The 15,765-nt window shown below is 39.3% G+C and overlaps 1 protein-coding gene and 1 non-coding gene across 6 annotated transcripts in view; both read right to left on the bottom strand.

Annotated features, from left to right (window-relative positions):
- Positions 1 to 15,765, bottom strand: part of MACROD2 (mono-ADP ribosylhydrolase 2) — an 857,870-nt gene that overhangs the window by 456,157 nt on the left and 385,948 nt on the right. The window lies entirely within an intron of this gene.
- LOC135987833 (U2 spliceosomal RNA) lies at positions 13,178 to 13,368 on the bottom strand. The gene has a single exon (XR_010606068.1). It is a non-coding gene; the product is annotated as a U2 spliceosomal RNA (small nuclear RNA).

The raw sequence follows: 15,765 nt of genomic DNA on the forward strand, positions 1-15,765 counted from the left end.
ATCCATGCGTTTTACCACAAACTTCTATGGATACCACTCATTCCTGGCTACTACATGAGATTACAAACCCATCCCCATGTGCTTCTACATTACCAAGCAAAGCTGGTCTTTAGGCATTACCAAAATACACAGTATTAGCAACAATTAAATCTACTTGATTCAAATCCCTCTAAGTCTGGTTACATGATAGATTTGCTTATATCACACATGCAAAAGAGCATATACATTTTCTTTACTTTTAGCGATTTAAAGCCTCACGGTTTTTTAAATGCCATTGAGGAAAAATCCCACAAACACGGGTCTGAGGTTAAATAATGAGGTCAAAGTAAGCCGGGCTTAAAATAAAAAGTTGGCATTTTAAAGGCTTGCAGACAGAGTTGGATCTACCCAGGCTGTATAAACGTTAATAAGTGGGGCTCCTTTCAGATCTAATGTCACATGAGGACCAGCATGAACTCCCCTTAATTTCCAACCAGAACATGTGGAGGTTGAAGCAGGTAAAAGAAGTCCATAGAAAGGTTCCCCAGGACATAGAATAGGATCTTACGCTTTCAAACCCCTGTTTCGGTTTGGCTGCAGCTCTGTCTGACCACTGCTGAGGGTGAGCACTCGTCCACTTTACATCTTTAGCACTCTGAACATATAAAAAATGGCATTCTTTGTTCAAGCTGCTTCTCAGCCTAGCACATCCTATGCAGCGGATTTCTGGGCTGGGATATTTCTCCCTCCCATCACTCCCAATCCCCACCAGTGCTGAAAAATGACACGACAATCATGAATTCAATTATACTCTTGTCCAGCTATTCCTATTTTTCAGTACTATAGTTCTACTTCCGAGTAGTCCTGGCTAACGCTTCCTACAGTTCCCTGCTGATATTCTGGGGATGCGTGATCCTGCCGTAAGGTACTTGTACAAGGACTTTGCTCCTCCGCGCAAGCCCTGGGCACAGCAGGGCACTGGATGCTGGGCACAAAGCGGTTCTTGATGGAGAGTTTATCTTTCTTATCTTGCTGGAGGACACTGCGGAGTAGATACGTTTCAGAGACATCTCTGCCTCTAAGGACAGCGAAGCAGGGATAAAAATAAAACAATAGAAATGTTTCTTTTGGATGTTAGGTTTGCTTCTCTGGGACTTTGGCTTTTTTCATGCTAACCAGGGAGAAAACGTGCAGTAAGGATCAAAACCCCATCTCTTGGTTTCAGTTTGGTTCCTATTGCTGCCCCTTGGGCAGCCTAATAACACCATATTTCCACGTGAGGCAAAACGCAAGGCTGCAGTCTAGACTTCTAGCAATGATATTCCCAACGCGTATGGGACCAAAATAAATGAACTATGAAAACTGAAAAATAAAACTTAGCTTTTGCTCAGCTGTGTACACAGCCGTGCCAAGGATACAGCATACAATCTTCCGTATCCTATAATCTTTATGCAGATGACCCTATCGTAAAATGAGGATTCACCCTTAGAAAAGAGCGGCAAAAGTTCAGGAGTTAACAATTGAGCAGAATTCTATAAAAGTGAAGTTTAAATATAGCCTGCAATATATAATGTGAAAACTGACAAAGAGGTGGTAGCAATATACCATCAAATCCTTCGCCAAAGCAAACGAAAAAGTCACCCGGGCAGATAACATCTGGATATGTGCAATCTCAATTTAGTCAAAATCCCAGTGTAAACAAGTCCACTGATAGCAGAAGGGTAGTTAAACATTCTGCTAGGTTTGGATAATTGAAACCACCTTCCTTTTCTAAAAAAAATAACAAACCTTTCAATTATCAAACTCTGAGGAAGAAACTGACAGCTATTGGAACGATTCCATTAAAATTTCGGTTTTTCCCTTTGCAGACAAACATCTCTGCAAACAACTTCTTGTTTAGACAGGTTAGAAACTGCAATAGCTCTCAAATGGCTTAATACTTGTAAATACTAGTAATATACAGTATATGGATTATATACAATATAAACACAATATATTTTTGTCTGATTTACGAGACTGAGACAGAGAAGGATGTTCTGCAAACTCGATGATGATATTATTTTTCCAGTGATACGAATATTAAAAGAAAATTTGAAAGAAAAAATGTATTTGTAGCTGTGTAACATGGAGTTTCTTTAACATACGTAATGCCCCCCTCCAGGAATCCTAACAAAAAAATGGTAGCAGTCACTCTGGGAACCGTAACAATGTAGGAAGGGAATTCAGTCTCAAACAATTTTCATTTAAAAGCTGTGTAGGATCAGTGGAAATGCATCACATTACACCAATCCCGTTATATATTGCAATAGTCATCCAGTCAGTCCCTATGTCAACTTACTGCATTAGTACATTATCACCGATAATGAAGTTTTGACAGTAATCTGAAACATCTGCAACAAGTACCGTCAAAGCCATTGAACACTGAATAGCATTAATAAAACACTTTTTTTCCCCCCGCCTAGGGCTAACAACTTAATATAGTTCTGGGGTAAATGTCACATTAGAAATAACTGTAATCATATCCGAACCAACTTTCATGCCTATTGCTTGAATGCACATGAAATGGAATAATCTATATATTCTAGCAGCATCCGAGCAATTTTTATGTGACAAAGCTGAAGCCTGTACCGCAGGTCTAAGTCAAATGCTTAAGAGCACTAAGCAGGTTAGGAAGGGCTAGGGGTTAAGAGAAGAAAAAAAAAAAAATCCACTAAGTTCCATTGCAAAAGATCACACTTAAAAGGAAAATATAATCCACGTGTGCCCCTAACAGCAACTGTCTAATTAAAAAATAAACTCTAAAATTCTAAAGCTATGTGTTCCTGTAGCTAACAAAGCTAAAAAGCTCTTTTTGAAAACTAGGTCAAGTGTCTCATCTCCATGTAACAGTGACAGAAGTATTAAACTGGTTGATTTAAAAAGAAGGGGATTATCAGAACACTTATTTGCACACAGCTATGCAGAAAATTCACCTCAAATGAAATTCAACAGAGCATTGAGTAGAATACACAAGTGAACCTGATAAACAACAGAGACAACCTGAAAATAAGCTATGAAGTTTCCAAAAAAAAAAAAAAAGAAATCAAAGAGGAAACCGCATATCTGAAAAGTGAAAACATGCAAAACTAAAAAGCTTGCTCACCAAAAACTACCTAGTTTACACAAAAATAAAAACGGCACATGGTGCATGCGATGTTCACGGATAACTTCATTTTAAGATATACCATAACCTGACTGAGAGAACAACTGACTTACTCAACTCTCATGTACTGCAGAAGGTAAAACAAATACGAACTAGCGTTCGGGTTAGGGCTGGAGATGGATTTCAAAATACGGAATCCCTGAATTGATTTGCACAGTAAAAATCACATTCCAGTGCCGTTTAATAATGAAGGAATCTGGAAGAGATTATCTGACTTTTTTTTGAGCACATCATGCCCAAAAATGTACAGACAACATTTTCGTAAGTGCAAAGATACAGGGATTTAACTTTCAAGACAGGCACCGGGACAGCCTCAAAATTAACCATTTTGAAGGTATAAACACAGCCTGGACGCATTCTGCTTTACTGTATCAATTCGACATGGGTGTGTTAACCGTGCTGCGTTAGATATGAATGACATAGTTCCATCAATCTAAGTCTTTGTGCTCGGATCCCATTTTTCTATTACTCTCGAATGTTGAGATGCTTATAGACATAATCATTCCAGCCACAAACAGATACCCAGAAAGAGGTCTCAGGGTGTGTGTTTCCATCATTCGTACTCCTGCTACATGTTGGCAAGGTAGGACTCATCAGCTGCCACGTATGGTGGCTAAACTTGGGGAATGCTTTGTCAATTTTAAACGACTTTTCTTCTGCTGAAGAAAATTAAACTCATTCTGAAGTTATTTGCTTGGCCAAAATTGTACTGTCCATTAAAAAAGGAATGACTTTTTTCTACTAGAATGTAAGTTTCCCAATAGAAAAACTGAAACTGAAAACAGTAGCTCAGAATTATCTGATTAGAAGACCTATCCATCTCCTGAAACAAGCTTTGAGAAAGAGAATATATGCAGAGTCCACACTTATTTTTTTCAGATATTACAATCCAAATCTTTCGATTCCATTAATCGGTGTATTCATTCTTAGTTTCTTGTGAATACAAAGGCATGCTGGGGTAGTTAACCTGCTGCACCACATTGTAATTCAGCTAGCTGACAAAGACTTTCATTTAAGTAGCACCCACAAAACAGCATTTTTCTGATAACTCTTTTGTTCCGCTGCAGTTTGCCCCTCTAGGGGCTCCTCTTTCGAATGTACATTGTGAAACAAATACTTCAGAACTTCCGCCAAATGACATGCTTCCAACTTAAGAGATTCGATGTTCCAGAACCGGAATGTCACTTCTCAGCAGTAGATGCTTCTCTCTCCTCAAATTCTTCCAGAAAAAAGCAAAACAAAACACAACACCAGGCCATAGCTGAGATATATCAGTCTGGAGGATATTCATGTACCGCAGAACTCATTCGTGTCTCTATGAGATTCTTGAATAGTTGCACTGTCCCACTTCAGAAATACCATCTCTGGAAGGTGTTTATACTATGTTAAACTTGGCTCCCCTGAGCAATGCATTGAAGGTAATCACCGGTACATCTGTTTCTGTCATATTTCAATTCATAGTCTAATTCAATTGCAAGTAATTAGCTATTTATCACCATGAAGTTCACATTATAAAATTAGAAAGGGCCACCGTAATCCTAACCATTTAATAAAAGATAGTGGCTTTAAAGGGAGGAAAGGGGAGAAAACCAAAATAAACCCTAGCCATCAGTCCCCCCGTAAATCTCACACAATCAGTTCTGCTTGCCCATCATACCCCTGCACAGCCCAAATCCCTTTGGTTTTTTACACAGACTTACAGAATATATTGCCATCCATATCAGTTAAGTCCATCTTTCATTTTTATAGTCTGGAGAGGAGAATTATTTAGTCAAAATAACATGAGTACACAGCTCTTGTAATACTGTTGTGACCTCGGTTTCTAACACCTACTTTGGAACATTACTATAACTCAAGAACTTTTTTCACTTGCAAGGACATCTTAATTATCCCACCCGTGACATGAATGTTTTTGGAAGATAAAGTCTGTAATTAACTTGTTGCCAAACAATATGTTTACTGTCCCTGAAGGTCAGTTCTCATATAAAGACATAAGGACACTTAACTTTGGGGGATGTGTATTGTAACTGCCGTCAAACATTAACCAAGTGGTCATCCATTATCTATAGTAGCAGCAATCCAGAGGATGAAGATTATTTCAAGCACCGTAAAACGGCTGCATTAAAATAAACCTCTACTGAGGCTTGCAACAAATAAGTACAACGAGAGAGACAGTGCTTGACCCATTGTAACAGGATTTGTTAGAAATTCCACTTCATCTCTGTAGTCAGTTGGTAGTGGGAGAATTTGCTCAAGGCAGGCAAACAAGATTGCTGCCACGCTCTGGAAATCTGTCTTTACCGATTGCCCCTGTCGGGGGAAATTAAATTTTAGAAGTGGTTTTAAAGATTTCACCAAAACAACAGTAAGGGCTCCTTGCCTTGTTTAGGTCTGAATTTACACCAGAAATTTGCACGTACCAGTTTGATGTGCAAAGGGCAGCGGGGTGGTTATGGGTATAACGAGGTTTCATTAGCCTTGCAAAGCCATGGAAGGCAGCTCAGCACTCCTGGTACAATTCCTATACCGAAGGAGCTCCCTGTTCCTGGCAAATGAGAATCTAACTATGTTAGATCAAAGATCTCCTATAACACATCTATTAGTTGTACATTTGAGCTAGCTAGGAGAGGTACAAAGACAAGAAAAGGACAAAAACCAGGCTAAAACCCAGGAAAATTATAATAAAGAAACATATGTCAAGTACTTCTATGTGTTGTGCCCAGTGTTACTCAGTCTCTGACTCACATCCTCATCATCATTCTGTATTTCAACAGGAAACATAACAGACACTTGGCCCTCATTTTGCCTTATACTTTGCTTACAGGCAGAGACAGATGGAGGGAATGGAGGGCAAAGAAAAGCAGCTAAGAAAATCAAGGAGGAATAAAATCATCTTTGTCCCATGAGAAATGCTTTTCCCCTCCTAAGCCCACAGCACACACTCTTCCATGTGGAGGAACAGGTAACAGCTGAGAACGTGTGTTTCTCTCTGAGTGTTGGACAATATAGGCGCTACTTGTGAAGAAATGGCATATGGGGGAACCTAAACGTGGCAAACAGGCGGGAGTGAACAAAGTAAACAGGCAAAGAAATTCAGATGAGAAAAAAGGAAAAATGGAAATTATGCATATTCAAATAGGGGAGGGAAAGATTCAGCTACAGAAGGGAAAATAGCAAGAATTTAGAAAGGGAAAGAAATGAGAAATTAGGAATGCCAATATCCATGAACATAAGAACTGGAGGAGGACAGGGAGCCTGGAGACATCCACATGCAGGTCTGGCCATTAGTGCTGCAGTGTCCTGGTAAACAAGAAAGTTCCTCTGGCATACTGTGGTCCATTAAAGAAGATATTTTGTATTTGTACCTCTCATGCAGAAGTCATTGATTCACAGTCTCTGCTATTTGAAAAACTCATGTATCTCAGCACTTTAGATACTGGAATCGCTTGCTCATGTTGAAACATGTACTATTTGCTGTTTTTCCCTTGAGAATAGATTAGATTTCAAATTCCCCCACTTGGTTACCAAAAGCACTTCCATCAGCTGGAAACACTTTTCAATCCATCTTGCCAACTTTTGACCTACGCTCGTTTCTTTTGGAAGGTGAAACCAGTCAGGATCAGGCATGGATAAGCAATTCTCTGCTGAGAGCATGTCAAATAGACACACAGCATTCCCGGGCCGGAACGCAGCAAATGTGTATTTCTTGACAACGCTCACTTACTCGGAGCTGTTCATATGGAAGCAAATAACAAGAACCTACGTCACTCTGCAGTTTCTCTTGTAGATGAGTGTGGGCATCACGTGTGCTATTCATTTTCTGAAATAATATTGGAGAGTGCTGTTTATATGCTGCCTATAGACCATCTAATTTAAAGAATATAGCATAAAGTAATTGAAAAAGGCATTTGTTTCTGCAGCACAAAATGAAGAGTCTGATTATTAGACAAAATAATTGACATACAGTTACACTATACACATTTGCCTGAATACTATGTTATAATAAGCCATTATATGATACGAGAAGACTTCAGCTAATGTCAGCCAAGAAACATTATTCCTTCCCCACCGTCAGAAGTGCAAACTAAGCGCAAGTTGATTTTTGAATGAGCTCTGCCCTTCGTATGTGAAATGGAAGGCAAAGATCTGTTGCTACGGCTGGCTGGCAGCTCGTGGCACCTGATACCACAGCAGTATTCTCTTTACGAGACTCCAGATGGAGGTAAACCTACATCCTTCCTTGCGTTCTTCCCGCCATTCCCTTTCACCATCCTTCCACACTTTTTATTTTATTTTTTTTTTCTTTAAACAGGTCGTCACAAGTCCAACTGTGATGTCTCTTTAATTTCCCCAGATGATCTGCTGACTTACTTGCGGTTTGCAGGAACGAAAGCTTCGTGCAGGCTGGTTGCACCCAGCAGAGAATACAGATGCCTTGTTGCAGCGGGAGGAAGAAAATCAGAGCTGAAGTCATTATCCCCTTCACCAGCACCACTCTCCATCCTCTGTGAAAACTCTCTGACAGCATTCCCCCCTTATCTTCTTCTAGAGTGTCAAGTAAAATGAAAAGGTTAAACTTCAAGGCTTGTATGTGGCCTGTGGGTTAGATATCCACTTTACAGAAAAAAAAAAGCCCTACATAGAGCAAAATATTTTTAAAATCACAGAAACGTGGAGGCTCAAGGACAAAATTTGATGCCTTAGCTGAATTACATGCAAAGTCTAGTATTGCTCCCCAGAGAAATACTTAATATCATGCTTCCCAAACTATTGGAAGCCAACTTTACAATCAAAATCTTGTACCAGCGTGTAACAACATGTCACAGGTGCTTTGAAACACCATATTCCTTTACGTTGCTCTTCATACAAAAATACAGGGATAGTAAAACAGAACAGGTAAGTATTTTCAACTTCAATCCGCTTGAGCCTTCCCTTTTTACTTTCTATATTTAGCATCTCCCTTTTCAATCCTCTTTCACATACCCGCATTTCCTTTTCTCGCTCTCACGGAGGATATTTGGACAATCAAGCAGCCAGTAAGAAGTGCAGACATAGCGCTGTGAAAGCCTCTCAAACTCAAACGCCTGCTGTGAACCAGACTTACTGGGATCACGGGCTACTGCTCAATTTCCCTCACGGCAAGAGCCATCGGTAAAGCTCCACGAGAAAGAAAGGGGGGGAAAAAAAAAAGAAAAAGGGTGTTACTAAATATTCAGCTTCGAGTGCTTCATGCCAGCAGATGTCCCCTGGATGATGGATTGCCCTGTGCAGTCACCCACAGTTGTTACCCCAGGCTGAATCCTACTGAATGGAGCAACTTTTAGAGCGGTTTAGAAGCTTTTGCAAAACATCAGCTTCCAGGCTTTCAGTCTTTTCCAGTTAATTCAGGGGTATAGGGTCAAAATATATGAGTCTCAGTTTTGCATTAACACCCTTAATGATCAAAACAACTCGTTAGTTATGATTCATCTGTTTGTCTAGAAACACGTAAATGTCAGTACTGTCAGGAAAAGGAAAAGTTTATGATTAAGCTCCGGCCATATTCATTCCTCATAATATCTGCTTGAAGATCTCATTCTAAAGCATTTTTAAAAGACTCAGCACTTGACATTCTATCTGCTTCATTGAGATAACATTGCGGAGAACTCATACAAAAGAACATCTATGGAGAAACATACACCTTTGCATTCAATATTGTTCTATGAAACTGTTTTGCAATTAGTTTAATTTTAGGGCAGAAAAATAATTCAACAGAAAATGATGCAAGGTGACTCGAATAAGCGTAGAAAGCAATAGCGTTCAAAGACACATAGACATCAAGTCAAGGACCTTGTACGGCTCAATGGGAAGCTCATGTGCAGTTCTCGGTTGTCTCAACCAACTGTTGCAAACATTGACGGTCTTCAACATTTCTGCTGCAGGAAGTTTTGATCTCCCCTCAAAGAGAAACAAGGAAACCACTCTGTTTTCCAGCATATACAGAGTAACTACGCAATTCATATCATGATCCCACAGATAAAACCTCCAAATTTGTCCTGGCCATCAGTAAAGACCATTGAAGGAACCCCGAACAGTCATTTCAGGATGCTTGATTTCTACTATGTTCATCTGCATTTGAACACAGAATTAAGTCCTTCACTTAAAGTATCACGTAACAGCTCTAGAACCACAGGCACTGGCACTTTACTTATTTTTTTGATGTATGAATGAGTTTTGTGTGTAGATACCTGGTGTGTTGCCACGTCATGACTGCAGAACAACAGCAGATAGTTATCAGCTCAGCCTTAATTAATTTACTCCCAAATGAATACAGCATTTAGAATGAAATTAATTGTAATTTTATCCTGGAAGACCACTTCACACAAACGGGACAAACTGTTACCTGATTTGTATCTATTCTCCAATCATGCAGAGACTTAACTATAAGGAAACTTCAAGTAATACTAAAAAATATCCAGCTGCTACTGCACATAAATATCGCATCTTCTTCTCTGGATAAAATCCTTCTGAGGGAAAGAGCTAAGTTGCTTAAGGCTTGTTTTTCTTACATCTAACATGGACATGCCTCAAACACTCATACCACTGTTCCATCAAATTTTAAATCACCTATGTGGAAATATCTACAAGTCCAACAAGGTTTCACTGCTTCTGTTCTGCTATTTTGGTGTTTTAATTGTGTTACTTCATACAGCAGAACGAAGTTTGACATTAGTACTGAATCTCATAAATCGTCACTTTAACGAAATGCGTTCCCTTGAGGGGAGATAATACAGGCCATATGAAAGGCCCCATTTTAACTTAAAACCTTCTGAAACAACCCTGACTGTTTTCAGAAAGTCAATCGCAGGATTATGCTCTGTCTGCGGCACAGAAGAAGTGAGTTATATTTATATGTTAGCTCATTTTTGTTTATTTTTTTATTGTGGTGGATGTCTAAAAAAAATAAATACAAGGAGTCAAAAATAAAAAATGAAATTAAATGTGAATTCAACATCAGTTCAATAGTACTGACTCTGGGACAGAAGTGTGATAACATCACGCTGGAGATGTACAGTTAACATCGGTTTAGGGATGTACGATCCTTATCATTTTTCTTCATCTCTTCAAAACATTTTACTAAGGAAATGGCCAATGCTATAATACAAAGACCAGTGTACAGCACATAAGTTTAAAAAAAAAAAAATAGTTTCACAATAATATCCAGTGATTGAGCACGTCAGAAGCTTACACAGAATTTAACACATAGCAAAGTTTATCACGTTGCAATGAATTCCACTAAACTGATTTCTTATAATTGTTGCTTTTATAAATGGTCGATTCAAGACACCACAGGTATCACTAAAGGGAACCCAGCAATCTTACCTATGTGGTCTAATTGTTAATTGACTAATGGAAGTTAATTTTTAAGTCAGGGCAGTGGAAATTTCGCTGTTGCATGACAATTTACAGTAACGTGGGCTTATGTTTTGAATTTGCTAAGGACACAGACTGGTATAGAACATTACGACAGCAACAGGCACACGCAGCCACCTGCACAAAGGTTCAGATGTTTCTGCCCCATCCCAGGAGACATCCCAGGCCAGGCTGGACGGGGCTCTGAGCAACCTGAGCTGGGTGAAGATGTCCCTGCTCATGGCAGGGCTTGGACTAGAGGACTTTTGAAGGTTCTTCTAGCCCAAATCCTTCTATGATTCTCACAACAATGTCTTCTTAAGAGAGCAGCAAAGAGAAGGAAGTGGAAGCATTCGATTCTTTCAAGAAATCCGTCCAACTCTTCCCACTGCTCTCGCCACTTCTTTCAATTTGCATATCGAGAAAATGCCACTGAGCCCCTCCCAAAGGATGAGCACATATGTCCCCGTCAGCTCAAAGTAAGCGATGGATGCAGAGTTTTGTAAACACATTCCCATGCATTATCTCAATGCATTCTCTCTTCCGTGCTTTCTACCTACGTACAAAAGCAAGACTTGGCTATCGCAAACCTCTCTACTTTTCCCCCCATGGATTTCTGCATGCTGAAAATCAGGACAGCAAAATGCAGATCTTTATGTTTCTCCCATGGCTGTCTCTGGAAGGCACAAACGCACTAGTGCCTTTGGCTTCACATAGATCACCTGGGTTTGGGGTACAGAACCACTCAGAAGTGGGGGAGGAGGGCAGGATGGATTCTACTCGGTTTTGGCTAGAAAAAAGAAAGCCTGCAGTCCTATTGCTATAGACAAGTGGGCCACGAATCCTCCCATGCTCTGCCCCAGGAGACACTCTTCAAAAGAACCAGCACGTATGTGCTGACCCTGGAGTAATGAAGACGCTTCTTGAATGCCGGCCCATGTCACAGGTTTAAGTAGCCTGTGGGGTCCTGAGCTGCCCTCACCTCACCTGGCTGAATATAACTCACACTAAATTAATTTTCTCAGAGCGCGAAAAGAGAGAATCAATATTTATTCCAGGATCAAAATGGTTTTCGCTTAAAGAACCCAGCAGTCAAGAAAAATGAGGAGCAATCATTTTGTTCCCATGACAAACAAAAGCTTCCTTGCCAGTAGACACCGCATCTTGACAATAACCTGTAAGCGTCGTAGCACGCATAGTAATAAGATGGTATTTTGCTGCAGTGGATTTCTATCTTGTAGACATTATTTTTTGGTTCCAAACAGAAATTTTAAATATAGTATTTTCCATTAAATATCAACATTACAATTTACAAACACTCGATTTATTCCCCCACCCAGAACATCAGCTTTAACATGTCCTAATTGAAATACTGAGAACATAAATAATAACTAAGAAATCACCAGCTGATTCAAAATGCAAGGAACGGAAAGTTTGGGGGTTTTTTGGAAACTACTATTTTATTGCAATTAATTTGGTAGCTCACCAAGCTACCACCAAAAATGTCACACCAAATTAACTTTCTTTTTATTAACCATGGCAGGTCAAATAATTAAAAAACTGAAGGTGCCTTGGTAATGAGACTTAACTCAAGGACACTAATTTACAATGACACAGGTTCCTTCTTTCTGTATTACCTCACATACTTCGCAAGAACTCCTTGAAGGGTCAAATTCTTATGTCACCTAGAAATGATTTTGATCACTTTCTATCCGAACTACATTCGTTTTGCTTCTAATACAACTTCCAATTTTCACCGTCACATCAGCTTGCCATTTAATAGCTTGATTCTGTTCCTACAGATGCCATAAACCACGCTTGTCATCACCTGCTGCATTACATAGACCTCAGCGGTAACTATGGCACGGGCCAAATAAAAGCAAATTTGTTCGTCACCCACCGATTACGACACGCAGGAACAGTTCCGGAGCTCCAGTTTGTAAAACAGCATAAGCTGGTGTTTCATCGATCAAAAATGTTGGAGTAAACCCCAACTCTCCATAGTTTTGGGGCACATTTCAGAATATGTTTTAAGCGCTTGTGACAGCAGTGTTTCCTCAAAGGTATCAACTGCATCTATTACTTTCCAGTGGTCTTTTCATCAAACCAGATATAATCCTACATGTAGCATTTCACCATGATGTAGTAAGTTTCTTCTCTTTTGGATTTCGGGGTTATTTCTGATTGTTATTTTATCTAATTTTTCAGAAAAATAGCATCTGTAAGAGTGGTCAGTGAAGATAAAGAGCAACGGTGATGCAAGAACTCCCTCTTTGACAAGGATGGGGGTCACCATATCGGTCGGTGCAAGGTAATGCCCAGTCCTGAAGGTGATACCCTGATGTTGTAACACTGGATATTACAAAATATACTAATATGGATTGAGAAGACAGTGCATGAAAGATTAAAATGCGATCAGAAATGCTATTTTATTTTCTTTTCACAGGGGTTTTATCGAGGCTCAGGAAAACCCCTGAGCTGAAAATAGGTGGAGATTAAGGGAATACTTTAGGGAAGGATAATCTATGCTTGCTCTGTTCTGGCTCTTCCCTTTGCACTCATCTATGGTCATCAGGAGCCATGTTGCTTTTTTTTTTTATCTTTTTCTTTTCATACCATTCTAGAAACACAGCAATAGCAGGTTTCATGCATGGAGAGGGTGGTGTAAGTTCCTTGTACATTTCCCAGTCCCCAAACTCATTTGATATAAAATCCTCAGGTTGAGGACATGACAGATATTAAACTGATAAAAACATATGCTACGCTTGATCTTTGCCAAAAGGTCAAGAAGCAAACATGAGTCAGCGGACTCGATGGGTTCTTGGTCTAACTCGGTGAGCACACCGAGCCTGAATCATCGCAAGAGTTTAACACCGCGGTAGCAACAATTATGTAGCTTTAGCACTCAGATTTATTTCAAGAAGCTGCTGACAGAGTCCAAATAACTCACTGCAGGATTTCAGTGAGCTCATGATTTCGCACTCACAGTAACTGTTCCAGGACAGGAATCAGGGAAAGCTAATGATGCCACGTCCAGCCTCCCAAAATATTCCAGTCTTGGGCTGATTATTTTCTCTATGGGAAACTACATATAAAGAAAAAAACACCCAACAGCCTTCCCTGTAACCTCCTGCTGCCCTCCTCTACCCCCCCGAATGCTCACACAATCTTCTGGTTTCTGAATCATTACAGGGTTATTTTAGAAACTTCTCCCCATGGGTTAGAGAGCAAGAAATCTCCCCTACAGAAAGCATTTCACAAGATTCTAAAAAGTCGAGGGACTTTATAATAAACAACATATGAAGGGCAGAAGTACATGCTGCAGTGCATTTTCCTAATACTTGCTGGGCTCATTAGAGCATCTTACACACTAATTCAAAGACTACACCTCAGTCTTGTCAAAGCATAATTCTTAATTACTCTGTATCAAACTCCACCATAAATTAACGCTGAAAATGTCCACGCACAAAGAACACTAAGACAATACAGCTAGAGCTTCAAAAAATCATCCCTGTGCGTGGAGACTAAAAATGTCTTTCGAAGTTAATGAGTAATAACAAAAGATGTTGGAGTAACTTGGAATAAGACAACAATTCCTGAAAAAATATTTTCATTTTCAAAAATACTTCGTAAACAAGCTTGGAAACCTTTTTATTTCCCATTATGTTTTCAGTCACTCATTATAATCACTAATTATTTATAAGAATAGAACAGTAGGTCAAAAGTAAAAGGAAATGTATTGTCACGGCAGAAATACCCAGCTAATATATTGATGTTGGTGTTCTGAGCTGCACAACAGAGCCAGCCAACTATAAGGTAATTGTTTTACTTTAAACACAGAGTATTCAGTGACCCAGGATCAGAAAATCTACTGGATTTCAATGAGTTAAAATATCTTAATAGCATAGCTTTGTTCTATAGCTTAATCACCTTTCCCTAAGGCTCTGAACAACATTTAAGCATGTGCTTAATTTGCTCCTGAAGTCAACAGAACTTTCAGTGAATACTGGAAGTTAAACACGTGCTTAATGAGATTTACTGAATCAGAATGCGTGAAAACTGATGTGAGCAGAATCAAAGCCCAGAGGCATTAGTCAAGTCCACCCTGCGTTTCCCTAAAGATACAGGACCTCCAAAACAAGAATGAGGATTTTGTAATTATTACGACATGTCTACTGTACATCCATATTTCTGAAATGCTTATGTAGCAAAACACACGCCAGACTTTATAGATCTTTAAAGTAGGAAAAGGCAAAACCCCTTGAATTATCCCAAAATACTAACTGGAATCTTTTGTGGGATTTTGTTTGATGTCAGTATTTAAGCAATGCCCTTTGACACAAGACAACTGTTGATTTGTCTCATGGTTCCTCCAAAAAGAAAATGTAGTACAATTAAAATATTTTGATTTGGGGCAGGAGGGAACGGAGGGATGGAGTTACCATATACTTCAGCTATCTGCTCCTCAGTGGAAAAGAAGGAATGTAATCCGATATTCGTATCTCACCTCCTCAATCATCCAGGCAAACTGTGTAATCCTCTCAAACCTGCATATGAACCTGCATTATACCAGATGCTCCTCGTTCTCAGATTAAATTAAATTATCTGCATGCCTTTAAGTTCCCTTTTTTATTACTACAGACTACCATTGCTTCCCAGTGTAGAGGAGTTTAGTTTAACAAATAACTCAATGATCATTGTATGCAGCATAAAAAATATAAAACTATTCTTTACTATTGTGTGACATTCAAATGGTGTAAGTGAACATTTAATTCAATTGCAACTAATAAATATTTTCCTTGACAGTAAACATTAGAAAAAATATTTAACTCCAAAAGAAATATTATTTAGATTCCACACTTGCTATAAATGTTCAAATCTGACTTGGCAATATTTTAGTTATACAGAGGATCTGGTTCTGACATCAAATGTCAGAAAGACTTTTTTTTTTCCCCTGCCCAGAAAAACTAACAGTCTACTGGAGAAATATCTATCGATTTCTCTTAACAATACGCTGCCACCAATCCTTCCTCTAATATACTGTCAAAATCAGCAAATCTTCTGAAGCCAAAAATCTGCAAATTTAGATTCTGACTGTAACAATTGTGCCACCACTATGGCAGCCATTAGCATGGAAGGAGTTAATCTTCCCCGCTCTTTTTAGGAGCAAAAAAGGCTACAACAGCTGTCAC

The sequence above is a fragment of the Caloenas nicobarica genome, chromosome 3, assembly GCF_036013445.1.
Source record: "Caloenas nicobarica isolate bCalNic1 chromosome 3, bCalNic1.hap1, whole genome shotgun sequence".
Classification (NCBI taxonomy): domain Eukaryota; kingdom Metazoa; phylum Chordata; class Aves; order Columbiformes; family Columbidae; genus Caloenas; species Caloenas nicobarica.